This window comes from Oreochromis niloticus, linkage group LG23 (assembly GCF_001858045.2).
Source record: "Oreochromis niloticus isolate F11D_XX linkage group LG23, O_niloticus_UMD_NMBU, whole genome shotgun sequence".
Classification (NCBI taxonomy): Eukaryota; Metazoa; Chordata; class Actinopteri; order Cichliformes; family Cichlidae; genus Oreochromis; species Oreochromis niloticus.
The window spans coordinates 29,209,878-29,236,669 of NC_031986.2; the positions used below are offsets into that span (position 1 = coordinate 29,209,878).

General features: G+C 40.2%; 1 protein-coding gene across 6 annotated transcripts in view; it reads right to left on the reverse strand.

Moving 5' to 3' along the window:
• The window catches only part of LOC100703972 (tumor necrosis factor receptor superfamily member 14), a 53,173-nt gene that overhangs the window by 18,192 nt on the left and 8,189 nt on the right, over positions 1-26,792 (reverse strand). For 2 of the 6 annotated variants that reach the window (XM_013270738.3, XM_013270739.3), the window contains exons 4-6: positions 21,859-21,965; positions 5,225-5,322; positions 879-981 (exon numbers count right to left, since the gene is read on the reverse strand). The gene's annotated coding sequence lies outside the window, so the exon portion shown is untranslated. Of the gene's footprint in view, positions 1-878; positions 982-5,224; positions 5,323-10,667; positions 10,820-21,858; positions 21,966-23,019; positions 23,039-26,792 lie in introns of those variants that run through there. The other 4 variants (XM_025902899.1, XM_005451108.4, XM_013270740.3 and 1 more) reach the window with 3 other exon arrangements.

Here is a 26,792-nt window from a genome sequence, read left to right on the forward strand (position 1 = left end):
TACTTTTTTTATCGTAACTCTGGTTTTACGTGGCCTATCAACAGAATTTAAAAAATGGTATATAGTTTGAAGTCCGCATGTTTGACCCAAGTTGAAATGGAGACTGTGGGTCCGTCGACCCCAGAGAGTTAATCAGAAAGCCTCAAGTTGGCTAGTTATGTATCGGGCTAATGTTTAAACCTTTCACTTGAGTAAATTAAGTAATATTACTGCTAAGTAATGTTAGCTAAGTTCACAGCATATTCCATAAGTCTCCATGCCATAACTAACTACTATAATAGCGCTGCCATACTGCATCACACTCAGTGCATTTCAATCATTTCTCCAGCGAGTTTGATAGCAAAATAATAATCCTAATTTTAAAAAATAGCATGTGCAACGTACACGTACTGGAAAATTATTTACTAGGACTCACCTATCATGCGACTGGGGAGCAAACTCCGCCATTGTCGTTTTCCATCAAACACTCATTAAAACAGCAATCTATCTGATAAGATAACTATTCAATCAGATAGTTATTTGTGGTGAATGAAATATAGTTACACTTTCAAGCACCACATCTGAAATTCAAGCACTTTTCAAACCTTGAAAAGGCAATATTAAAATTCAAGCATTTTCAAGGATTTCAAGCGCCCATACAAACCCTGAAAATATAAAGAAATATGGTGTGGCTCAGGACTTTCCCACAGTGATGTATTTTCTTCAATAAGAGCAGAATGACTCTGCAATCAGCTCATTAATGGGAAACTGGAGAGAACCAATCATCAGAGTGAGCTACAGTCCAAACAACAACTGAACTGACATATGAACACATAAGTGTGTGAAAAAGAATTTATTCACAAACACTGAGTCAGGAACAACATTTAGACACACAATACCTCTTTGTGTTAGCAGGACCTGGCCCTCTGTGAAAATCGGGAGGATTTTTTTTCATTGACTCGGTGCGCTTTAAAAATCCCATTTTCAGTTACAGGAAACACCCTAACAGAAAAAAAGAAAAACATTTCAACATTTCAAAAAATCATTTTAAAATTTAAATATTTTTTAAAAAACTGAAGGAATAATGAAAACAATTTATCCTCTGTAGAGAATACAAGTATAACCTCTGAACACTGTCAGGTTTGCTACTATTTCATCCAGTTACAATATCAGTGTGACCTTCGTCAGGTACAGAGAAACCTTATAAAATACAGTGGTATGCAACTTTGGATCAGCAATTTCTTTTAAATATATCATGTAACAGATCAATACAATGATATTTGAGAAGTGAAATAAAGTTCATAGATTTTACAGAAAGTGGGCAATAGTTACTTTAAACTAAATTAGGCAGGTGCATACATTTGGGCACCCTTGTCGTTTTATTGATTTGAATACCTTCAGCACTTATTTTTGGAACATAAAATTTGTTTGGTAAGCTCATTGACCCTTGACCCACATACACAGGTGAATCCAGTCATGAGAAAGTGTATTTAAGGTGGCCAATTGCAAGTTTTTCTCCTCGTTGCATCTTCTCTGAAGTGTGGCAACATGGGAGCCTCAAAACAACTCTCAAATGACCTGAAAACAAAGATTGTTCAACATCATGGTTTAGGGGGAGGATACAAAAAGCTATTTCAGAGATTTCAGTTGTCAGTTTCCACTGTGTGGAACATATTGAGGAAATGGAAGATTATAGGCACAGTTCTAGTTGAGGTCGGAAGTGACAGGTCAAGGAAAATCTTAGATAAGCAGAGGCAAAGGATGGTGAGAAGAACAGTCAGAGTCAACCTACAGACCAGCTCCAAAGACCTGCAACATCATCTTGCTATAGATGGTGTCACTGTTCATCGTTCAATTTGCACAAGGAGATGCTGTACGGGAGAGTAATGCAGAAGAAGCCTTTTCTGTGCACATGCAACAAACAGAGTCATTTGAGGTATGCTAAAGCACATTTGGATAAGAAAGCTTAATTTTGGAATAAAGTGCTGTGGACTGATGAAACTAAAATTGAGTTATTTGGGCATAACAAGGGGCATTATGCATGGAGGAAACAGAACACAGCACTCCAAGAGAAACACTTTCTACCCATAGGAAAATGTGGTGGCGGTTCCATCATGCTGTGGGGCTGTGTGGCCAGTGCAGGGACTGGGAATCTTGTTAAAGTTGAGGGTGGCATGGATTCCAGTCAGTATCAGCAGATTCTTGAGAACAATGTTCAAGAATCAGTCACAAAGTTGAAGTTGTGCCAGGGCTGGATATTTCAACAAGACAATGACCCTAAACACTGCTCAAAATCCACTAAGGCATTCATGCAGAGGAACAAGTACAATGTTCTGGAATGGCCATCTCAGTCCCCAGACCTGAATATTATTGAAAATCTATGGTGTAACTTATAGCGGGCTGTCCATGCTCGTAAACCATCAAACCTGACTGAACTGGAGAGGTTTTGTAAAGACGAAAGGTCCAAAATACCTTCAACCAGAATCCAGACTCTCATTGGAAGCTATGGGAAGTGTTTGGAGGCTATTATTTCTGCAAAATAAGGATCTACTGAATGTCGATGTAATTTTTCTGTTGGGGTGCCCAAATTTATGCACCTGCCTAATTTAGTTTAAGTAACTATTGCACACTTTCTGTAAATCCTATAAACTTCATTTCACTTCTCAAATATCATTGTGTTCATGTGCTATATGATATACTTAAATGAAATTGCTGATCTAAACAGCCAAAGAAAATCATGAAAATGATCAAGGGTACCCAAACTTTTGCATTCCACTGTATATGGCTCTTGAAATACCACCCTTATGACCAACTTTAAAGTACAGTAGTATAGACCTATTTACAACCAAATACAGTTTACACAGATAATTTTATTTCTTATATGAATGTTATTTATTTTAACTGTCATAAACAGGATGTGACATGTGATAATAATAACAACTGCACTGCATTAAAACATTCACAGCAGGTGGGATTTCCAATCTTTAAGTGATGACGTCATGAAACCTGTTTCCGGGTCCAAACTATTCTCTGTTTATCAGGGTTGTTGTGTTTTTAACATGTTTTAATGCTTTTGTATTTTGTTCTCTTTACTCTGAACAAGCCCCTAAAAAACTCAGTGATCACTGTCGGACCTCTCTTGGCTTTTATCATCACTATTCATTTTAAAGCTCAGTTTTTAAAACCTTACAATGTAACTACAGCTCAGCCTATGCACTAGTTGATTAATGACTAACCTTATATTGCAGTTGTTCTCTTCACTGAAGTTTGGTCCATTTACAGCATCCTGCCATCTAATTGCATTTGTCCCTAACCTTCGGGAACCCTCACGTTAACTTTTATCAAATGGAAAAAAAGTTAGCGTTTGTCCTCAAGCTTAACTGTTTATATTATGCTAACTATAGCTGTGTAGCTAGCCACCATGCAGCACATCATTATATAACAGCTAGCCAAACTTCAGTAACCCTACACACACCACTGCTGTTTAGTTTTCAGTCTTCATTTATAGGAAGTGATAGCAGAACTGTGCATTTTCATTTTTGCTGTGGCTGTTAAGCTGCCAGATTTTTGATTTCACGACCCTCCTTCGTGGTTCGTGCACATCGAAGCTTAATTTGCTCTTTGTGTTTACCATCACAAAGCTCAATATTTTGCCATCATGTGGTGGCTTCACATGGGATCCCTCCACCCAAGGTGAAATACACCGCTCTCAAGATGCTGCTGCTGCAGTGTTACTCCCTCTCTGGCGCAGAGAGGGCCGAGAAACTCCTCTCTCTTTCTTGGGCCTGGGTGATGGTACCGCTCTCGAGCTCATGGAAAGCACGCTGCTAGGAACGGATGACGGCGGATTCCTCTTCACTCACGTCTTCCTCCGACAGTTGCTGGCACCAGTGCGAGCTGGCCTCGCCAACTCCCCGCTGTTTGCCTCAAAGGATTACCGCTCACTCGCAGAAGAAGCGGATTGCATTCTCCTGGCTACCAGGAGCTTCGGCATCCAAGCGATAGTTCCTGACTCACCATCAGCGTGACAGCGCCGTGCCGCCTTTGCAGTTTCAAGGCCCAGGGAAACGAGCCTGCCAGTGGGCTGTAGCGGCTGCAACCGAGGGCAACAAGGAAAGGCTGCTCTTCATAGAGCACTCACTCTCAGGGAGATGTTTTCTGGTTGACTCCAGCTCCCAGAAGAGCCTCGGGAACTCTCGTGTCATCTTTGCATACCTCCACAATGGTATATTATTTCATCTTAAAAAAGTGACGATTTCCTGCGTTACACCTGAGAGAGTCCAAGTACCACTAGTGTTACATGTACCACAGTTTGAAAAAACTGGTCTAAGGAGCTTCTGTATGGTTCCCTAAAATTTGTAGATTCTTAAAAAATAAAATGAAAAAATCTTACAGATTAAGATTAAGGTATTTCATTAGTGTCTGTGAAGGTTCTCAGTCATCCAGGTCATCGTAGTCAAAGGAGTTTGCAAAGAAAAGCGTCTGGACTTTTTTAAGTTGCTTGAAGACGTTTCACCTCTCATCTGAGAAGCTTCTTCAGTTCTAAGGTCAAATAGTGGAGAGTCCCAGAGTTAAGTCCTAGGGGAGTGTTCCCCAAGAGGGACATGGATGGGCCCCCTGTCCTCTACCTAATCACACAAGCCAAGGTGTGAAAACGGGTGTAGGTAACAATCAGCCAAGATTTCGGGGGTGAAAACGCTGTGGAACCTAGCCCCACCCTATCATGTGATTTCTTGAGGTCAAATGGCCCAGGATGTGAGTGGGCGTTAAGGCGTCTGGGAAAGGATCTCAAAACTGGATTATAGATGGCAGACAGTTGGTGTCATAAGCCATCACCTCTGTTCAAAGACTGTCGTTCACAGTGGAATAGATGGCTTCTTTCGCTCCTCTTTCAAACCATCTGTCCTCTCTGTCCAAAATGTGACAAAATCATTGACTGCCCTACCTACGTCTTTACCCAGGGGATGCTATATCCTGTATTTACGGACTTTAAAAGATCTACAAGGAAGGGGTCCCACTCAGACTCATTGTTAGCAGCATAAACTCATATCTCTGTAACCCTTTCAGACTGGGTTATGAGACTTTTGAGATTACTTCACTCTGTCAGAAAGATTTATTTTAAGGGATTTCTGTCTGAGGTCTGAGATTAGGCCTGAGTGTGGCTAGAGAAATTGAACTCAACTTTCCAACATCATAGTTTATTCATGATTTAACAACTTTTTCCACACAGGTTTGGATGGGTTACCTGGCTCCTAAGTGAAAGTTTCCATGGTCCAAAAGAAGAGATTGTCCCTGAGATTTGGGATGATGGAGTTTTTAACAGGAAGAACAGCCAGACAACATCTAGAAACACAAAGAAAACCAATGATTTTAGATCAGAATTACTAACACCTGATGAAGCTGACTGTTTCTGTCTCACCTGATACAGTCAGGTTTTGAGCATCACGTAACCCACAAAGCAACAAAGCTATTTTGATTGATCTAAATGATGCAAAGCTTTTTAAAATTTTGTTGTTCTTCATTCTGGGAACATAAACCTTTGTCCAGAGGGAAGTGTGAAGGAGGAACAAACTGCAAAAGTATGTTGAGTCATCAAGAAACATTGAAGCAGTAAACTGCTGTGTCTGCTGTAATGTGGTGATGGTTCAGCACTGATTCACCAATCAGCTGTTTGATCGCTTCATTTCCTGACAAATGTCCAAGACACCAAGGAAAATCATAGAAGAGATTCAACATAAGCTCGATAATATGAAACCATCATGATGTTATCAATGTGGAAACAAGAAAGATGTCTCAAACATGAAAGGCACTGGTTCCCTTTGAAGCACACAACTTTGGCTTTGAATCAAAAACTGTTCCCACATATTTAAACTCAATACTCATTTCTTTTGTATTAGATATGTTTTAGCCAGTCCTGTCAGGCAGCCTCTGCAACCTGAATTATGATCAGAATGCACCGTTGTGCCAAACAGATTTGTTTTTCTAAGACGAGTTCTAGACAGGCTCATACTGTTTGTTTATTTTTTAATGTAATGTATTAATTTCTATTGTTTCTCACAGTATATGTATAATATAACAATGTCAAAGCTGACAGACAGAAAAGAGAAAGAAAAACAAAAGAGAATATAAAAACGGATAGAGCACAAATACAAAAGCACAACTGCACCTGTAACTCAAATTATTTTTGATTTCCAAATCTTCAGCACAGTTAGTTCATGGCTGCTCTCATGATCCTGGAGCAGAATGACACTAACACAGTCATCTGCAGACCATAGAAGCACGTCTCTGACATTTTCAGACACATATGTGTAGACAGGATCAATTGTAGAGATGAGTTAACGTATCCATGTGGGAGTGAGTCGGGGAGCAGACCTGGTTAGACAGGATCCCATTTATCCCGGTTCTTTGTACCCTGTAAGTCCAGAATCCAGTCCAAATGATACTTACTCATGTTGAACTGTTCTAGAAACCTTCTCATTACAAATTTGAGGCTGAAGAATAATCAACAAACCATAAATGAGCATAAGAAGCTTTTCTTCTCTCCAGGTGTTTAAAAATCAGGTTCAGTGAGGTCACTGAAGACAAGCTCTGTTCCTCTGTAATCAAACTGGAATGACTCAGGCACTACTCTGTGTCTGGTGATGATAGTAATGATGAATGAAAACCAACTCCTCCTTTGGACGTCAGCCTGTATATTGTATGTAGGTGCACTTGTGAAAAGAGAAGCGATACATGAAGATGAATGAATGAGAGGCTTGAACAAGTCATTGATAAAACCAAACATCTATTGGCATTAATTAAGATTCTAGAAGAACACAAAACAACAGAAGCTGCTATAAAGGCTTGAAAGAAAATACAATCACTGCTGCTCTGGCTGGGTCAGAAGCAGAAATGAAAGTTTTAGTGGAGCTGTGTACAGAACACTCTTGTAGACATCAGCAGATATTAGTGGTGCTGATAAAAGGAATTTTGAACCATGTGAAAATGCTGTCCTTCAACTATTACAGCGGTGATGCTAAATTAAAACACATACTTGACAAGTTTTTCTTTGATGACTATAGGATTGCAGAAGCTTTATAAAGTGTTGGGACTATCAAATAATTAAGCCAGAGATGTTGGCATGTTACAGTCTTTTGCATTGTTCCTGACAGGATGTTTAAATGTGATGTTTGGTATTAGCTTTATGGATGACTTGGATAATGCCACAACTACAAAGGCACTTGTTAACAAGCTCCACTGTGAGCTTCAAGAAATATGGAGAAAGGCTGCAAGTGGTCTGCAGGAGAAATCAAAGATAAGCATGAAGACAATTTTGACAACAAGCAAGCTAAGTATATGCTTCACCCAATTTATGGTAACTGAGGGGAAACATCTACCAGCATCAGAGACTGAACACAGCAGAAATTATAATCAAGAGGTGCAGAAACCCTGAAACCAGCACAAGTATTTACTACATGGCTTTCCCTTCCAAAACTGAGTTTGGAAATGATAAAGAAGTCACAACAAAAACGCCAGCAGCTTTTGTGGATCCTACCAACAGGCCTTTAGTTTACTGTAGAAGTGAACAACACAGCCTTTTAGTCTGTAAAAGATTCCAAAATAACCCACATAAAGAAAAGACTGACTGTTTGAGAAGCAAACGTCAGCAAAGGTCAGACTTCCTCATGTTTGAAGTGTGGTCACATGACTAGCAGCTGCAAAGATTAATGTCAAGAATGTTTTCAACTGCATCCGATGCTACAGCACATGAACACTAAAAAAAAAAAAAACCCACTTTCAAGTGTTTTTAGAAAATCAGCTGAAATGTCTGGTCTCACTGTTTTTCCAAAGTGGTAACAACAGTTGTGGAAGTTTTCATTTAATAAAGCCTGCAGACCAGTAAGTGAGAACCCACTGAACTGTGCAAATCTATGTTACACAGAAATATAAAAGAAACAAACTAGAAACTTAAAAAAGAAAATCAAAAGCATCGATATAGGAGACATAAAACGTCCAAACTAGGATGCCACACTCTGACTGCAGGTGTTGCACCAAAAACTGATTGCCTGGTAAAAAAACGATTTCTGGTATTTGCCAAAAACTGACTGCCACATTTTAACCATGGTAAATGACATGTTGGCACATAATCTGTGACCAGCTAAAGTCTCATTGACATTAAACATATCTTCTTCAAGAGAGATCAGGCCAAGAGGACAGCAGACAATCCAACAAATATAAGATAATGGTTCTATGAAGATCATTTAGGTGGACAACAAGGAGTGGACTGACTGTAATGCAGGTGCACTAACAGAGTCATACAGATACTTGGAGCCAGGTAATTTCTTTCTTTAATATATAACCACGTCATAAATCCTGCTGACTACAGCCTATTAAACAACACACACAGAAATCATGTTTTAGCACAACACTGTGTGCACATGGACCCGAAGATATCAGGTGTAACAGTCCGATCTTAGCTGAGAGGAGACATAACACCAGCTCTCTGCTACTTTAATCTCTTCAAATCTGAGCAGACTTATTAATCTCTGTTTAGACCTGACACTTACAGACAGGTCTGACTAGTTGTGCAGTTGATACTGTCTACAGGTTTATACAGGCTCTGTTATCACAGCAAGAGGAGTCCAGAGTTCAAAGTCACACAGTTGAGTGTACGAGTTAAACTATAACATTAATCCATCGATCATTGATCCCAGAATATGCCGATAACAATTTGAATGCACTGATTCATATAGAGTGTATATCCAAAGAGCACAGACCACACACAGCCGCTTGCATAAGGACTCACTGACACGACCTTAGTAATAAATGCACACAGTATGATTACGGCTGCACCACCCACACAGCTACATTCGATGTTGTTCACACGCAATAACATTACTGTAATATATTTGTACTTTGGAATCTGTCCTCTAACGTGTGCCTTTCTGTTTCTTATACATCCCTCTTGCCTGTTATTTATTCCTATCCATCCATCCATCCATCCATCCATCTTCATCCGCTTTATCCGAGGCCGGGTCGCGGGGGCAGCAGCCTAAGCAGAGAAGCCCAGACCTCCCTCTCCCCAGCCACCTCCTCCAGCTTATCCGGGGGAATACCAAGGCGTTCCCAGGCCAGCCGAGAGATATAATCTCTCCAGCGTGTCCTGGGTCTGCCCCGGGGCCTCCTCCCGGTGGGACATGCCCGGAACACCTCACCCAGGAGGCGCCCAGGAGGCATCCTTGTCAGATGCCCGAACCACCTCAACTGGCTCCTTTCGATGTGGAGGAGCAGCGGCTCTACTCTGAACCCCTCCCGGATGGCCGAACTTCTCACCCTATCTCTAAGGGAGAAGCCAGCCACCCTTCGGAGGAAGCTCATTTCTGCCGCTTGTATCCGCGATCTCGTTCTTTCGGTCACTACCCACAGCTCGTGGCCATAGGTGAGGGTAGGGACGTAGATCGACCGGTAAATTGAGAGCTTCGCTTTTACACTCAGCTCCCTCTTCACCACGACGGACCGGTGCAGCGTCCGCATCACTGCAGCCGCAGCACCAATCCGTCTGTCGATCTCCGGCTCCCTTCTCCCATCACTCGCGAACAAGACCCCGAGATACTTGAACTCCTCCACTTGGGGCAGGAACTCATCCCCGACCCGGAGTGGGCACTCCACCCTTTTCCGGCTGAGAACCATGGCCTCAGATTTGGAGGTGCTGATCCTCATTCCCGCTGCTTCACACTCGGCTGCGAACCGCTCCAGTGCGAGCTGGAGGCCTTCACCCGATGAAGCCAACAGAACCACATCATCCGCAAAAAGCAGAGATGACATTCTGAGGCCACCGAAGTGAAAGCCCTCCGCCACTTGGCTGCGCCTAGAAATCCCGTCCATAAAAATTATGAACAGAACCGGTGACAAAGGGCAGCCCTGGCGGAGGAAAGCAGCACAGGTCCACCTTAGGTCCATCAAGTCTTTGAGTTCAGCTATTGGTGGTTTTGTGTTTAGGGAGCATAAAAGCTGTGCTATCTTATTGTTGGTGTTCAGCAGAAATGATGTCACAAATAGAGCTGGCTGTGTTCGTTTTAAATAGATAAACAATAAATAGATAAATAAAATCAGCATCTCTGAATTGCAAATGTGTGAATCTTGAAGTTATTTATTCCTAGTGTTCTACTATTTTATATTTTACTGTGGATCACCCACGTGTAATATATATATATATATATATATATATATAATATAACAACACCAAATACAGGGCTAATTCTACCGTCTGTCTCCAGGATAGTGTAACAAAGCTCAGCAATTGAGACTGTAGCGTAAACAACAGCCGTTCACGTCACACCCACATCAGGGAGCGGCTCCTCAAAGAGTGAAACCAGCCGCTCTTTAATGTCTCACTTTGTCCTTCGTTGCCGATTCCACAGAATAACAGAAACAAGCTGTAATATATATTTATCATGGTACATATAAAGCACTGTGACATATACTGAGACTGAGCTGCTCTGACTCTTTGAACACTAACACCACAAAAACAGCGGTAGCATTGGCCGCCATGTTCTGTCAAGGAAAGAGTGACGCAGCTGTGAATGAAGCTCATTCTGCTGCTGTGTGAACCAAATCACCGCTGTGGATCCGAGAGGAGACATTCGCAGCCTTCCTCACACTCTGAAAATCATCTCCACAAAGCGTTTACACTCAATCAGGACACTTACCATCTCCGCCAACTCTTACACGGATCCTCGGACTTAGGACGTTAGGCCCAAGATTACGTGAAACTCACAGAGCGCGTCCTTCACACTATCGGTTTCAATCGTTAAACGCTTACGTTCCCGTTCTGCGCATGCGTGAAACGTAAAACCTAGGCCGCATCCTTTAGAGGCCGCGTTTGAAGGCCGATTACGTCACAGTCAGGCCACGAAGGCTCTTTTTTTAATTAATTAAACAAATGTAACAAGTACAACAAATATGGCAACATTTGCAAAGCCTTTTCCAACACGAGATAATACCTGAACAGGCTGTATTTCAATATATAAAAGAAAAATAATGAAAATAATATAAACATAAGTAAAGAAATAAATAAAAGAAATAAATTAATACAATTAAAAGACATAAAATAAAATTATAACCTAGGGGTTTTCTAAAAGCTTCAGTTCATTAACCATAAGATGCAGATCCACAGCTTGTTTTTTGTCCATAAACTTTACAGATGAGAAAAAGAGGCAGTGTTCTTTGTGAAAAGGGAAAAAGGACGGCTTTGTTTTCAGAAATCGACATTTATGAATGAAGAATTTACCCATAATAATTATTAAATTTAAGACATTTTCAAGTTTCTTTCCTTTTCTTAGAGATCCGAAAATAATATCACTTTTAGAAAATTTAAGCAAGTTTAGAATCTTTGGGAAAAGCCAGTAGTGCACATCGTCCCAGAGGACTTTACAGTATATACATTCGTAAAATAAATGTTCTGTCGATTTAATATTCCCATCACAGAAAGAACAAGAGTTATTATCAATAGCAAAACGATGTCTGGGAAATTCTTTGTAAGGGTAAACACCTGAGAGGATTTTGTAATAGACCTCCTTAGCTTTTGGAGGAATGGGAAGTTTTAGCTAATTTGTTCGGATTTCTTTCTTTTGATTGCAGGAGAACAGTTGTGAAACTGAATTTGGGCTGGATCTATATCTGTAAAGAGCATTAGTGAATAATCTTAATTGTTTTAGACTGTTACTGTAATGTTCTGCCCATTTACTTAAGTGCAGGGAGGTCAGGGGTTTGAAAGAGATTGTGTGCTGTACAAAGAATGTTTTGAGGGATAGCCTAATAATTTTTTGAAACTCTTTGTTGTTTATTTGCAAGTTATGATTGGCACAAAAATCTTCGAATTAAATATTACCTCTATCATTTAATAAATGCATTACTGACCAGATGCCTTTTTCGTACCATTTTTGCACAAAGATCGATTTGTTCCTTACTTTTACTCCACAGGGGAGTATTGTGTGGGCTATAATTATGTTTGTATATTAATTTCCAGTATAATAAAACTTGCTGGTGAAAGGAAGAAAGCTTTATGGGGAGTTTTCTTTTATGTCAAAATCGCATCTAAGTAAAAGATTAATACCGCCTAGATCTGAAAATATTTTGTTTGGAACATGAAACCATAGGCTATTTTGATTTCTTAAAAATGATCTGAGCCAATTTATTTTTAGGGTGCCATTTAAACTGTCAAATAGCTTGCAATCCTCCATCTTTAAATTGTTTGACTAAATTACTTAATATAGTGGGTTTTTCGCTTCCATATAAAATCAAAGTTTAGCTAGTTAATAGATTTGATTGCTGATTTGGGTACACCTAATGTGTATGCAGGGTATATTAGCCTGGAAATACTTTCCATCTTGGTGAGAAATATTCGAATGGATAAGTCTCTCTGTGCCCACTTATTTAAATGGGTTCTACAATTTTGGATTTTCTCCCAAATATTAAGATTTTTAGTTATATACATACCCAAATATTTGACATTGGATTTTACAGGGATATTAAAAGCTTTAGATATGGTACAGTCTTTTAAAAGTAAGATCTCACGTTTGTTTAAGTTCAGTTTTAGCCCTGAAGCTTTTGAGAAATTTTTAATGATTTGTATAATTTTGGGGATTTCATTCAAGTTATTTAAGAAAATGGTTGTGTCATAGGCTAATTGGCTGATAGAGAGCTCTTTATCTAGAACAGATAACTTAACAAATTCTCAGCTAGAGCAGGTCATGTACTCATTGGAAGGTTGGTGGTTTGATCCCTGACTCCCCCTAGTCTATATGTCAAATATCCTTGAGCAAGATATTAAAGAATATCTGTGAATGTTAGTTAATAAGCACTTATAATCATAGAAGGAGTGGGTGAATGTGGCATGTTGCATTAAGCGCTTTGAGTACTCTGGGAGACTAGAAAAGTGCTATATAAGAGTCAGTCTATTTACCATACTGGAAGGTATTGCGTGGCGCTGCGGAATGCTGTGGTAGCCGTTCTGGTTCAGTGTGCCTCTCACTCTATACAAATCAGCGATCCTACTCCACCAAAACGGAGCCAGACCATCACACTTGCTCGTCCATGTGTGCCAGTTGATGCCACACACTGTGGAATTCAATTCAATTCAATTCAATTCAATTCAATTTTATTTATATAGCGCCAAATCACAACAACTGTCGCCTCAAGGTGCTTTATATTACACAGTAGATCGTACAATAATAGATACAGAGAAAAACCCAACAATCATATACCCCCAAAGAGCAAGGACTTTGGCAAGAGTGGGAAGGAAAAACTCCCTTTTAACAGGAAGAAACCTCCGGCAGAACCAGGCTCAGGGAGGGGCGGGGCCATCTGCTGCGACCGGTTGGGGTGTGAGAAGGCAAACAGGATAAAGACATGCTGTGGAAGAGAGACAGAGATTAATAACAGATATGATTCAATGCAGAGAGGTCTATTAACACATAGTGAGTGAAAAAGGTGACTGGAAAGGAAAAACTCAATGCATCGTGGGAATCCCCCGGCAGCCTATGTCTATTGCAGCGTAACTAAGGGAGGATTCAGGGTCACCTGGTCCAGCCCTAACTATATGCTTTAGCAAAAAGGAAAGTTTTAAGCCTAATCTGAAGCTGGCTCCACAGAAGAGGGGCCTGAAAACTGAAGGCGCTCACTCCCATTCTACTTTTAAATACTCTAGGAACAACAAGTAAGCCTGCAGTGCAAGAGCGAAGTGATCTAATAGGATGATATGGTACTACAAGGTCATTAAGATAAGATGGGGCCTGATTATTTAAGAGGGGGGAACCATCCTTTCGCCTACTCAACAGCGTACAAAGATCCTGCGTGATGAACCGAAGGTTTCAAATTTTGATTCATTAGTCCATATTACCTTCTTCCAGTGTTCAGCAGTCTAATGGTGGTATTTCATGGCCCAGGCAAGCCTCTTTGTCTTATTCTGACGTCTTAGCAATAGCTTTCTTGCTGCAACTCATCCTGTCAAACCTGCAGCTCAAAGTCTTCTCCTCACAGTTCAGACTGAGACTTGCTTGCTACGACCACAACCACTTTTTTTATTTGCAACAAACTACTTTCTGCAGTACAATACTGTTCAACTGGTGCTCACGAGGGTATGGTACCACAGCATGTACCAACACTGGTTTTATGCAGACAGAGGGGGTTATAAGTAAAGAAAAGTTGAAAGGAATTAGTAACACAAGCTTTAAAGGCTTGATCAACCTCCATTGTCTCAGAACAACTTTACATTGTTAACCCACGTTGTATTCCCTGAAAAATGCCTTTTTGTATAATTCTGAAATGTACATATTTTTTCAGTTTTTGGTAACCTTACCTTTTTTTAACCTCTTGCAGTTCACCACTTACCTTTGTACCATTTCAAGCTATTCATAGCAAACTATTCAATAGCAAAAAAATAACTGGAAAAACTGGGGTGTTCTAAAAGTTTTCACGGGTCGTGTACATTAAGAAAAAAACCTTAAATCTGAACAAAGTATGCTCTTTGCTTTTTTCCATATGCTTTATTCACTTTTTGGTTTTGTTTTCTTTTTGTAAATGGGGCGACTTAAATGAATGCAGTGACAGTCTATGAGTTCTTTTCCTACAGATTGGTCACTTAATAATTGATTAACAAATCGATTTACTCTGACTTACAGAAACCTGGTTACAGCAGGATTATTATGTTAGAGTAAATGAATCAACACCCCCGAGTTATTCTAACTACCAGAAACCTCAAAGCACAGGCCGAGGGGGCGGTGTGGCAGCAATTTTTCACACCAGCCTATCAATAAACCATAAACCCAGACAGACTTTTAATTCATTTGAAAGCCTGATACTTAGCCTTGTCCACCCTAGCTATAAAACTCAAAAACCAGTCTTATTCGTTATCATCTATCGTCCACCTGGGCATTACACAGAGTTTCTGTCTGATTTCTCAGACTTTTTATCTGATTTAGTGCTCAGCTCAGATAAAATAATAATCGCGGGTGATTTTAACATCCATGTAGATGCATAAAATGACAGCCTCAACATCGCATTTAATCTGTTATTAGACTCAATTGGCTTCTCTCAAAATGTAAAAAAAACCCCATCCACCACTTTAATCACACTCTAGATCTTGTTTTAACATGTGGCATAGAAACTGAAACTTGGCAGTGTTCCCTGAAAACCCTCTCTTGTCTGATCCTTTCCTGATAACATTTAAATTTACAATAATAGATTACACAGCAGTTTTATATAATCCCCAGTTTTATGTTAAAATCTCAAAGGACAACATTTTTGATATTAACAGTAACTTTAGGCCTCTGTGGAGTGTGCAGCTGATCTCGTCATTGTCTAAAAATGGATAACAACAACTGAGGAGTGCTGAATCATTCAAAAATACAGACTATTAGAGTAACAGGTATGTAGCATTGCTAACTAGCTAGCAAGAAGCCTCTAACACAGGGCGCATGCTAGCGGCTAATCTAGCAAACGAGTTAACAACAGAGTGATTTTAGATGTTGTAGAACTATAAGATGTTAAGCTGTGTGTCTTTTTCGTAATAGTGACATGGTTGTATTTACCTTAATTGAACGAGTCGTCAGCTGCAGTAAACCCATCAGCAGATAAACTGGAGCAGCCGGACTACGTAAAAAGTGTAGGGGGGCGAGTTCACGGTCACGTCCAGCGGGTTTGTGGGCGGGAGTGTGAAGCAGACACTTCACCTCAAGTCACTAGACTCTGGCTCCAAAAGTGCAACATGGCAGCTCCCACAGCTCCCGCTTCATTTTTGGTAGAACAGGTCATCTACGAACCTTCTGATTGATGTTTTATTTATAGCAAAAATATAGCAGGTTTATAGCAGGTGAGTCTGACTCACACTATGACACAGGCAGCACTGCTCTTTCCTTTTGTTTAAAACAAAGTGTCAGCAGACTCGATTGTTGTGTTCAATTCAATTCAGTTTTATTTATACAGCACCAACTCATAAAAACAGTTGACTCTAAGCACTTTTTATTGTAAAATAAACACACTACAATAATGAAACAATAAAAGCATACACTACATTTCTCTGTTTGTGTCTGGGGACCCGAGCCTTGGGGCGCAGAGTGTTTTGGGGTTCAAAAGCCGCAGAGATGTGGTGTTTAGAGAAAATGCGTCTATTCCAATACTCCTGAAACATAAGGGATCGCTAACGCGATAGACGCGACCAAAAAAGCGCCAGACACCCCTAGCTGGTTGCGTGCACATTCGCACCTCAACACGCAACCAACGCAAATTGGTTGCGCTTCAAAATATGCAATTTTCACACGCGTGAAGCGGAAATGTGGGAGGAAGTAGTGCCAGATGGTATGTTTGCGAAATGGCAGCTGTCGATCTAGCGTTTGAAGAGAGAGTCTCCCTTTTTTCTATTTACTGTAGAGAGCAGAGCAGCAGCGTAAAGGACGTCCTCGCCGTACCTGGGTCCATCAGTTCCTCCAGAAGCGTGAGCAGTTTGGTGAGTTTCACCATTTGCTCCAGGAGCTGCGTCTGGATGCCGGCCACTTTCAGCGGTACCACCGTCTTTCCCTTGCCCAGTTTGAGGAGCTGCTGTCCCGTGTCGGTCCAAGCATCGCCCACCTAGACACCAACTACAGGCGCTCAATCCCACCTGCAGAGCGCCTGTTCATCTGCCTGCGGTTATTAAAAGTGTTTAATACGGTAGTCCTTTATTGATACCTGTGCTAATATATGCTAATTTGAAGTCCCAGTGACTTCCCCACAACGACTCTTTTAAGAGTGTCCCACAAACCTCTGCCTTTTTTTCTTTTTTTCTTTTTTTTACATTTTCTTAATAAATGGAGCTTGCCTCCAAAATAAACTAACCTCTATTTATTCTCTCAAATAATTGGTCTTTACTATGTTCCTATATAATAGTATATTTTTTCATTAGTATAATATGAAATAAATTCTACATGTGTCAAGTTATGTGCCAATATTTGCTGTGTAGTAGAACTGAGACAGTTATTACAAAAAATTATTTGAAAATAATATTAAAATTCTTGATAGAGAAAGCAACTGGCGTCGTACAGCTCCGGGTGGTTTGCTACGGCGTTGATTAGCCTTTCCTCCATATTGAATGAAGAATGAATGGCTTTGGCTGGACCTGCCCCTTTGAACTAGGTCAGAGCATCACGTCACCAGGCTCCTGATTGGTTGTCGCGGCACGACTTGACGCTGGAGTTCAGATTTTTCCAACTCGAGTGGTAAACGCAATACGCGCAAATGCACAAATTCTGGATTTAACAGGGAGCCAATGAAGGGAAGCCAATACAGGAGAAATATGCTCTCTCTTTCTAGTCCCTGTCAGTACTCTTGCAGCAGCATTTTGGATTAACTGAAGGCTTTTCAGAGAGTTTTTAGGACATCCTGATAATAATGAATTACAGTAGTCCAGCCTGGAAGTAATAAATGCATGAACTGGTGGTGTGTTATCTGGCTTCATGGATAGATAGAGCTGGGTGTCATCTGCATAGCAGTGAAAATGTATACTAAACCTTCTGATGATACTGCCTAAGGGAAGTATGTATAATGAAAACAGAATTGGTCCTAGCACAGAACATCATGTAGAAGTTGTGTTTGTTTGTTTTTTAATTAAATTGGCTATGCAGATACACAAAAACACCACTGTGTGTTGGAAAAGGAACAGGAAGTGATACTCTGCCACAGAGAGAGCGAACACCAAGCGAGAACTCCACCCAAAGGATCCCGTATGTCTTTATATTATAATGGGATGCTGTTCCACCCTCCATGGTTCACAAAAAAACCCAGGACCACAACCCTTTGGTCTAAATGTGAGAGTGTCATGGTCTACACCGACAGACCATGTGGAGCAGAGAATAAAGGATCCAAACACAGACTAAATGAAGCATGGAAACTAATCTTGATTTTAACAAAATGCAAGTCATTTATTGTGGCTGGCGAAAAGATACAAAACAAAGGGAAAAGGTGAAACTAAACAAAAGCCTAGACTGAGTAATCTAAAATTAAACAGGAAAGCACCCTGAACATGAATGTGACTGTGAAATCTGGACTTGAGATGCATGAACTCCTGGAACATAAGACATGGAAAACAGACAATCTGGCAATGAACAAAGAGAGACAGAGGACTTAGGCTACGTTCACACTGCAGGTCTTAATGCTCAATTCCGATTTTTTGATCAAATCCGAATTTTTGTCTGCTTGTTCACACTACAAACATAATGTGACAGTAAACGTGCTCTAGTGTGAACCCTCAAAGCGGCCCGCATGCGCAAAAGAAGATGTCACACATAGCGCGCTCTGTTTAGATCCAGACCAAACAGTATTGTTTGACTGACGGCCCTTAATGTAAAGACTTGCTTCGGACTTTATGTTTCCCAATTTTGCTTTAAGTTATAAAGTTGCTTTGTTATTTACATATGGCCTAATAATTATCCTTATTGCTGTTTTAGAGAGGAGCGGTGCTTCAAAGGATAGTTGCAGATTTCTGTCAGAATCTGCAGATTATACAGTACAAATAAAATGTTCACGTTTCTCCAACGCTGTCTTCCAAACAGTTTCACTGGATGGCCGGGAACCGTTCACGATGTCTTCTCGGGCGCTGATAATTGGCGTTTGTCTTGTGTCAGTGACGTAAAAGGCAGATTTAATGCGACATGACTATTCAAACAGCAGTCGCTTTCTGAAACATCAGATATGTATCGTATCGGATTCAGTACCACATACGAAAGTGACCCAAGTCGGATTTGAAAATATCGGATTTGTGCTGTTCACACTGTCAAACCATGATTGGATATGAGTTGCATAGGGTCAAAAAAGCCGGATTTGATGCACGTTCACCTGCAGTGTGAATAGATACACAGAAGGATGATGAGGGGAGTGGAAACACATGGTGAACACAGCTGATAGAAATGACCCTGACGCCACAGGGGAAGCAACACTAAACACAACGAGCATTGAACGTGAGCCTGTCAAAATAAAACAGGAAACATAGTGAGACGTAGACTGTAACAACATGAGTTTGACACAGGGGTCGAGGAGACACGAAAGAGAGGGAGAGACTTGACGGGCTGGGGAAACATAAATGGATACACATGACAGACAAGAAGGAGAAAATGAGAACAGGACAAGGAGATAAGAAACAAAGACATAACTGGGACACACAAAAGTGAGAGAGACCTAAACACAGAGGACACAAGAGACTCACACTCTAACGACACAATATTATAAACAACATAATGGGGAGACACAGACATTGGGAGGAACCAAAATAGAAAAAAACTAAATTGGGAAACACAAACATAGAACTAACTGAAGGTTAAACAATATAAACTAGAAGTAGAACCATATAATACAAGAGCACAAAACTCAGAATACCTGGTCAAAATACCCAGCCTACCTACAGACAGAGAGGTCTCACATACCATATAAAATATACATCTAGTTTCCTCTACTGTAAGCAATACTGTGCTGACTTTAGTATTTTACAGGGATCCATTTTCATTACTTATTACTTTTGGTGGGGACTTTAAGGTTAAAGTAAGCCCCTGTTTGTGACTGGTGACCTTCTTCACCAGTCAAAAACACCAGTGCATGTTTCCTGTTTCATTTTGTTTCTATGGTCAACAGTGTTGGTCAAGTTACTTGAAAAAAGTAATCAGATACTAATTACCTATTACTTCCCCCAAAAAGTAATCCCGTTACTTTACTGATTACTTATTTTCAAAAGTAATTAATTACTTAGTTACTTAGTTACTTTTTAACCCTTTAAGACCTACCATAGAACCAAGTCCGCCAGAGCTTATATTATATTTTTACATGTTGTGGAGCCATTTTTGGGAGCATTTCAAGTTGATATGCATCAATACAACCATTATAGCCCAAATTTTAATAATATGTATGACCTAGGACATGTGACCTAGGACAAGCTGATGGCATAACATGTAAGTACAACTCCTCCGGTTTCATATGCAAAAAAAAATTATTGTGCTAGCTTATGTGGTTGCAGAGCTACCGGGATTTAAAAATAGTTACGCAAAATGGAGCGTGTCCGCTCCGACCGGCTTTAAAGGGTTAAAAAACATGATTTACAACCTGAATAGATGATACTTTTTATGGAATCAAACTCAAAGTAAGGTCAGTACTTCCACGCTTTAAACGTTGCACGCTCATACTCTCTCCCGCACTCGATATATTATCCATTGTTGATCTGCACACAGCTGTTGTCACCAACGTCGCACTCGCTTACGTCAATGTCATCAGACATTCTCGCAAAAAAAATCACGGTTTTAGTAACGCAGCGTTCCTACGGGAAAGTAACGGTAATCTAATTACCGTTTTTGCAATGTAATCCCTTACTTTACTCGTTAATTGAAAAAAGTAATCGGATTAATATTACAGTTACTGCCCATCTCTGATGGTCAATGTGTTTAGTGATGTCGTGTGATGTCATTATGTTCATTTGTGTCAGCTGTTTCCCCATGTGTTTCCACTTTCCTTGATAACCTCCTGTGTGTATTTAGTCTGTGTGTTTTCAGTCAGTTCTCGTCAGGTCGTCTGTGATGTTCCAGCCATGTTTCCAAGGTTTCACACTGTCCATGTATTCTTGCCAGGTTTCCATGTTTAGGGTTTTTCATGTTTACCTTTTGTTTTCTACTCTTTAATCAGCTGCAAGAAACATCTCGCTTTCTGTTAAAAAATCAAGTTTTAGTTTTGCGTGTCTGCATTTGGGTCCTCCTCACTCCACACAGTCAGCTTCGCAACCAGACTGTGACAATATTACTGTCAAAACTGACTGATCACCAAACTATCCACATGCTTATTTCCCACTTCCCGTCAACTTCTTTCTGTTCTCTTAAAATACTGGGGGGGGGGGGGGGGGGGGGGGGCGATCGTGGCTCAAGAGTTTGGAGTCTGCCTTGTAATCGGAAGGTTGCCAGTCAGTCTCGGTCGTTGTGTCCTTGGGCAAGACACTTCACCTACCGCCTACTGGTGTTGGCCAGAAGGGCCGATGGCGCGATATGGCAGCCTCGCTTCTGTCAGTCTGCCCCAGGGCAGCTGTGGCTACAACTGTAGCTTGCCTCCACCAGTGTGTGAATGTGTGTGTGAATGGGTGGATGACTGGGTATGTAAAGCGCTTTGGGGTCCTTAGGCGGGCCTAGTAAAAGCGCTATACAAATACAGGCCATTTACCATTTTACTTTTTGGAAATTGAGCAGCAGCAGGGTTATACACTCTGAGTTCTGTGTTTGAATACTGACAGTATGACCCGACATTACTAGAACGAAGCTATAACTGAAAACATGTTTGGTCTTAATCCAGAGCTGTTAAAATACAGAAATTCCATTTAGGGGGCAAGTAACTAAAATGAGAAAAGCGGAGGGATCTGACATAATAACAGCACATGTTAGATGAGATATACTAACGTAGAGCTGAAGGAGTGTTTGTCAGATTGTGTAGACGGTGGTTGGAAGAATCATCTACAAGATAAGAACTCTAAAAGTGCCTTTAACTTTATTTATCATTATCTTTATCATTATTGATAAAACCCTAAATGTTCCTAACCACTGTTTGCAATAAGAAATTCGTCTCTGAGGGCAGAACTCTGCTGCTCAGCAAGTCTGAGGGTCTCCCTCATCTGACCTGTGTGATCAGTCTTTGTGTGGAAAACAAAACTTATTAGATCCACTAATCTCTACTTCTCAACAAATCTAATATTGATTACATTTGATTGTGGTTTTCTTGGTAAAACTTACAAGAATACTGTTGTTTTATTATTGTAGGGTCTACCTTACAATATGAGGTGACTGCTGTTGTGATTTGGCATAAATAAAATTGTATTAAACTGAATCAAAAAACATTCAAAAGTTTTACCTCTGTCAGGAATTTTTTCTCCCATCACATGTCCTCTCAGTTAGGCATCCTGGAGTTTATCCTCTCTGTTGGTGCAGAATTTAAATTCTCCAGCTTCCATCAGCGAGCTGATGAACACAACAAAAAACATTATTACCTTAATGACATGGTCAATTGTAAATTGACCTCACAGGCCATTGCTCATCAGTGGGCTGGTTTCAGTCATTGTGCAAATGTATTGTTTATAAGGTTGGGGAAACCAGCATGCACCTGAGACTGAAGAAGTCACTTGGATGAGTGACAAAACGTTTCTCCCTTTGAAAACGTCCAGATCAACAGAATCGACCTTTTGGGGAATACTATCTTAATTTCTAACATAAGTTTGTACTTTTTTGGAAAAAGGACTCATCTTATGCTATTTAGATTTTACTCTTTGGCAAACTCCCCATCCAGAAATGTTTTTAAATAAGTCACACTTCCTAATTTATATGAAGGACAGAAGAAAAAGTTTACTCTTCTATAACAACAACCTTTAAAACCATTACTTTAAACCATCAGTATTTACAGTGTTTTTAATGTCTGTATTTGAAGTCACTCTTCCTCTAACACTCCTTCCTGGTTTGCTGAATTTCCACCCTGTCTTTCATGTATTCTGTCTATTGTATGTCTTCTTCTTCTCTGAGGTTGTCATGTTACATTAATCTGGTTTCCCAGTCGGTATTCAGTGTTATGGAAGAACTCTATGCTTAGCAGAAATCCTGCACTATTACAAATATATCAACAGTAAGTGTGTCCCCCTGCTGTGTCCTCACACATCATCACTGAAGCTCTCCGTCCTCACACTCCACATGCCCACTCGTCCCTCAGTCCTTCTGCATAATCCACTTTCTTTGTCACAGTTTGATATAAATATCTGTGTTTCCTTTATTGACAGATCTGTTCATAAAAGTAATAAAGTAAAGCTCCAGTCAGCCTCTGTACAGCAGGAATACAGTTAATACTACCTCTGCTCACCACAGGTACACAACACAACTTCAAAACCGCCTTAAACACACAAAGGAACAAACAAACAGAGGTTCAGAAACCATCCATTAACCAGCCCACAGAGTCAACATGTACATGAAGTATAAATATCACAGTGTGAAAACAGAAGCATGTTAATCATGATAGAGTCAGACTTACATTCATGTGATCAGTCACAGCCTAAATTACAGCAGACAACTCAGCTGATAAGCACATGACTGTACAAGGGCTGCTGGGTAATATAGTTCCATAATAAGAGGAACTTCTTATGAGTCCCAGCTTAACCCTTTCATACATGAGTTATGACAACCTCAATCGGGATTTTCTTCTTAAGTATTTTAATTTATATCTAGGCATGAAAAAAAGATTTTTGAACTTCATTTTTTAAACATGTACTTTTCAAAGAGTTTTTTTTTTTAACATGTCCACTTAAGGTGGACAACAGACATTTTGACTTACAAGTTGGGTATGGAGTGTCCAATGTAGTGGTTTATGTGCAAGTATACTATCAACTCTACACAAATACAAGAAAACAGCCTTTGGATAGCTTTCCACTGTAGTGACCACTGTGCGTGGAAGGGTTAAAGACATTTTTGTCAGTGACTGTTTGGTTGACTTAATGCAAAGATCACTGGGTTGGGTTCAAACATGTGATTTTAAATTAGAGCTCAGTCACACAGCACGTTAGAGATGGAGGAGAATATCCTTCATGTGTCTGATTAGGCTGATGTTTCTTATATAAACATATGTGTCTGATGATCTGAGGCTATTAGAGACTCAATCAACTTCCTCTTCTTCAAGGCTAACCAATCACAGCACAGACAGGAGCAGCCCACAGACCAAACTGATCACATGATCTGCTCACTGTGGTCACTGTTTTTAAGGTATTACTAAGTTAAAAAAAAACAGCACACCACAAATATTATTTACAAATGTAGCACACAAGCTGGATCTGTTTTATATATTTACTAGATCACAATCACACACCAGTGTCACTCACACATTTAAATGAGTTAATATTCTCTTGCTCTATTTGATGCACAAAAAGAAAATCATTAAAAATACTATAAAATATGTAATATTTTAATGATATTATGTGTGATAATAAGTGTGACAGTGTGAACAACACAATCCTGTTACTGACCACTATAACCACTGAGGTACATCATGGGCAGTACATTAAAAAAGTATGTTCATGAAGTTATGGCGCCATCTCACTGTCTCGTAACCACAGATACTTAAAGATCAGGGATTAAGGAAACAAAGGCTCAAAAGTTTTACATTTTACTGGAAGTGTTGACAGAAAGTAATTTAAATATCAGTCTGAAGAAAAACATGCGAGAGGTTTTCAGGAAAGAGAAACTATACTGATATAAAACTAATCAGTCAATCATGCGGCAGTAACTCAGTTTGTTCATGCATGTAGACAGAACAAACAGCCCACTGAGAATCAAACCGACGGTAAGAACGGGGAAGATGTTGTGATGTGAATACGATGACAAATCTTTGAGGAGTGTTTCCTTCTTGAATCTACAAAGAATTTTTTTTTAAAAAGAAGAAAAAAAAAAGGGTCCAGTCTACTACTAGCAAGTTGTATGTAATGAAGTGGCCAGTAAGTGCAGTAGTGATGGCTGGTTTGTAAAAGCCAAACATAAAACAGATGATTTCATCTTTGTGCAGTCTGAATATTTTGGGTCTGCAGATGATAAAGATGATGGTGATTATCTAAGACTGCTTAGTTCATAGTCATGAGGGTGGATTTAACACCAGCTGTCACAGGACAAAATAACTCACCTTGATTTCAACTCTAAAGGAAAGAAAAGTGAATTACAGAGTGCTGAAAACTAATCTGTGGTTGTAGTCTGTACAGGTGGATGTCGCTGAAGAAGCAGAACAAAGTACTGTTCTACGAGTTTACTCAGATGAAGTGACTCCATAACACATCCCGGGAATTATAGGCTACGGTAAGACAGGGAAATACTAGATGTTTTTCCTGAAATCACCATGAAAATGCCAGTACTTAAAACAACTTACAGTATAATAATTTCATTGTTTCCTGTACAAACCTGACTTGTTACTTCCTTATTCTAGTACAAGTTATATACTATTGGACTATTCTTGCAGATGTAGCCGGATCTTTTCACATTTGCACACCTCAGTTCAGGTGTGTGCACATAACAGTGTTACCTTCAGTTTAACAGTAAACAGGTGAGAAAGCTGCTTTCATATTACACTCTTAGAATTCATATAAACCATTCAAATTCAACCCTTTACACCCGTGTGTCATCATCGATCTCTGCTGCCTGCGTAAACATAGTTTTACTGCCATACTTTTAGTTAATGCATTTGTTTTGCACTACGCACATTTTATATGTCATTATGTCATTTATTGTGGAAATTCTCATGTAGGAACTACTGTACTGCATGTTGGTTCCACTGGTGCAACTGTGTGAGATGCACACCCATGTTGAAGTATGAGGTCGTGTCCAAATTCATGGGCTGCATCCTCCTGAGGCCGCATTTGTAGGCCGATTACGTCACAGCGACGCAACGAAGGCTGTCCAAATTCGTAGACTCCTCCAAATGCAGCCGACAAATGCGTCCTCCTTTTCCCCAAATTTGAAGGATGGGTCGAGTGTGTCCTTCGTGGCCCACCATATCCCAGAATTCAAAGCGCGGCCCAGCCAATTCCAGTTTTCAACAATGGCAGCCGCTACTAAGTTTTTAATATTACTCTTATTAATCTTTCTGGGTCACAAAATAAACTTTTAACGTATTTTCAGGCGAGAATGTGGGTGTGTTAACTTCAAATATCTGCTCGGTTTATCAAGATATCACATATTTGCAAAAGTGCTCCGACGTCTGTTATCCACCAGCTCGATAGCTAGCTGGGAGCTCAAGGGTCACTGAAGCCGCCGAGAACAGCACAACTCCCGGCGCATCATTTTCAGATCACCACGGACTTTCGCTACTCAGGTTAAACGTAATATATTAGTCACTTAGACAACCTAGAAATGTTATTGTTTGGCTTTTTCAGTGTTTTATTGGTTTGTGAGTAAATTGGTTTGGCTGAGATTAAAGATATTAGATTAGATCAAATAAAACATTATTAATCTCCTGGATGGTTTTCACACAGCTGAATAATCATCAAACAGAAAACTGATTAAACAGAAGTGTGAGATGGTCAAGAATTTACACCAGTGTCCTGTTATAATTTAGATAGCAAGGAGCAGACGACAGAGTTTATTAAACTCCACCAAGACAGCAGTGACGAAATCGCAAGGCTAGACCGTCCAATATCACAGCTGTTTACTTCAAGCTTACCCGACCTTCTGAGGACCCGGGGTGTTCTGGGAATCCATCCTACCTGGCAAATCATCCTACCCAGCAAACCATCCTACCCGTTGTTTCTGCGCACAACACGAAATTCAGTGGCAAACCGTCCTACCTTTGTGAATATTAGCTAGAAAAATACTCTGACTGGTAAAATTAACTGCCAAACCATCCTACCTTTGTGAATGTCACCTACAAGCATACTTAAACTGCTAAAATTTAGTGGCAAATCGTCCTACTTTTGTTAATCTGAGCTAGAAGCATACTTTAACAGCTAAAATTCAGTGGCAAATCATCCTACCTTTGTTAATAACAGCTACACACATACTCTGACGGGTAAAATTAAGTGCCAAACCATCCTGGCTGTATGCATACGAGCTACAAGTATACTCTGATGGGCAAAGTTAAGTGGCAAACCGTCATACCTACTTAAATTGGTGCTGGAATTACTCTGTGACAGCAGAAATGTGCATAAACATACGGTAGGACGTTTTGCCAAAGTAGGATGGTTTGTCAGAATAGGCCCACGTAGACCGCGAAGGCCGGGTCCTCAAGAGGATGCAGCCCATGAATTTGGACACGACATGAGGCTGTGTCCC